This window comes from Caenorhabditis briggsae (assembly GCF_000004555.2).
Source record: "Caenorhabditis briggsae complete genome, chrIII, whole genome shotgun sequence".
Taxonomy (NCBI): Eukaryota; Metazoa; Nematoda; class Chromadorea; order Rhabditida; family Rhabditidae; genus Caenorhabditis; species Caenorhabditis briggsae.
Window position 1 is genome coordinate 10,682,698 of NC_013490.2, and position 2,584 is coordinate 10,685,281.

The following is a 2,584-nucleotide window of genomic DNA, read 5'->3' on the forward strand; positions in this document are numbered from 1 at the left end:
TTGCTGCAAAATATGAGAAAAACTAAAAAATAGGTAAATTAACATTTTCCCGCCGGGTTACTGTCGCACTCGTTTCAACTGTGTTTGTTTACGTTTTTTTTTGTTTACGCTTTCAGATATTTGTTTACAAACATCGCATACACTTCGACTCAACCTTTTTTTTCTCTGACAAGGATAATAAGATTTATTTATTTATTATTATTATTATCATTATGTTTCTTTTTTGTTTTAATCTAACTGAAGATTTCTACAAGAGGAGGATAAGGAAAAAGATGATTTGAAACCTTTAAAAATCACTCTAATTCTCACATCCTCAACCCAAGGAAGGGTGAATGAGACAAAACGAGCCCATATCAGCGATCCTGGAATTGCAGAAGCTTCCAGGTCGCTGAAAAACGAGAATATCCAAAAACCCAGCCAGTAAGGGAAACGGAAAGAAGATGATTATGAGAACTCCAAGATTGTTGCTTCAGCAATCCCGCTCTTCAGGAAACAACGATCACGGATTCGTGATGAAAACAACGGATGATCCAGAAACTGTAATCTGTAAGATGGTATCCATCGAACGATTTGTTTCGTTGCTTCGCAGATGGTTGCAAAGCTTCTTCAAGAGGAGGATACGGAGCGGAAGACTTGAAGTACTTGACCAAACACATCAAGGAGGCTCACGGTATCCGAACGGTTTTCAAACGGATCGATAGGATCTTTCTTTCTTGAAGAGAAGAAGAAACCGTGGAATTTTTGAAGTTGGAGAAAAGAAATTGGAGTGTAGAAAAATAACAACTTATTTTTCACCTCAGAAAACATATCACAAAAAGATATGTACTGTTCGTGCGGCCAAGAGCCTCAGATCAGTATTGCCCATGTGAATGGAAATATCAGAAAAGAGGTGGATGTCCACATTGTCAAATTCACTGTAAAATGCTGTCAAAATGGACAAAAAGAATTCACCCACATAATTCCCTGTGATAATACTATCGTCCCGTGTGTGGACTCAAAACATGTATATAGTAGGTGTGTAGGAGGAGTCCCATGGATCCCATTGTTCACAAGAGATGAAAATTGGGGATTGGGTACTCAAAAGTGGATCCCGAAACAACAAGATGCAATCCCCGCCCATTTTCCGCGGAACATCGATCTGCATCCAGCCTCTCTATCCCCAAGAGGATCTGAAAAGCAGCAAGAAGATGGAACGGATTACTGTAGAGCTCAGACGAGCTACGCGGAACATGTGAAGGTCTAGAAAAACCCGAAGAAAGTGCATCAGCTGAAGGAGAAGACTAGTAGTCAATGGAAGGAAATTGTGAGTGCTGGAAATAAAATAGAGTCCGATAGGAAACACAGGGAGTCAAAACCGTCCCGTCGTGTCACATGGAAAGACCAAGAAACCCAGATGAATCACAAGAAGTCCAAAGATCCCAAAACCCCATAGTGGGCAAGGATGCCGATAAAGATGGTCGAACACAAAGCTTATAGTTATAGCAAACCTGGTGCAAAATCCTTGGCTACAGGAAGGGCAAAACGTGTTCATTTCAGCGAGCCTGGAATTCCGAAGGCTTCCAGATCACTGGAAATCTAGAATTTCCAAACCCTGGTCAGCGAGGGAAACGGATACGAGAGGAGTCTGGGAATCTCAGAATAATTGCTCCGGCAGTTACACTCTCCAGAAAACAACGATCCGGGATGAGGGTTCCACAGGAACCAAGGCCCTCGGTTCCTTTACGTAAGGAGGCTTCAAAGATTGAATCAGCGCCATTCGAGAATCGACAAAGCTGGCAAACTCCGAGTAGAAAGAACACAAGTTGGTGGAAACCTGATTCCCCACTTCGAGATCCAAGGCTCGCCCCCCCCCTTGCCTTCCTTCACAAACCCAGACTAGTAGGAGGAGGTGAATCAGAGAATTCTGAGAAGGTCATTGTCCTCAAAAAGCTTGTGATGAAGCCCACTGATGATCGGGAAACGGTAATCTGTAAAATGGTTCACCCATCGAACTATCTGTTCCGATGTTATGCAGATGGATGCAAAGCGATACAGCTCCTGGAGTTGACGGCTTGCGATGTTACCACCTCAGTTGGTTTGACCCAGAAGGGGAATCACTCACCCGCCTGTATAATGAATGCGTCGGCCATCAACGGATACCTTCGCACTGGAAAGAAGCTGAAACAATTCTACTCTACAAAGGAGGAGATGAGTCGAAGCCAGAAAACTGGAGGCCGATAAGTCTCATGCCCACGATCTACAAATTATATTGTCTATTCAATAAAACGTGGGGGNTCAGCCGAGCGCGATGCGCAAACCGGGGGCTGGCGAGACTCACTTTTCCTCCAGACCTAACGAACTTGGTGCTGGCCGGATGTTGCAGGATAACCTCAACCACTTCGCTCTTGACTTTCTTCTCTGTGAGGAATCGGTGGAGTTGGGCGGCAACGGTCTCATTCTTCAACAGTTGTTGTAGTCTTTCGACCTGGGACTCCTCGAATGTCTTGATTTTTGACTTGTCTGTCGCTTGGACCATCAGTGCCAGGTTGTCATCTTTGACGACAAACTTGAGACTATGGCGGCGACTGTCACGTCATTCTTCAGC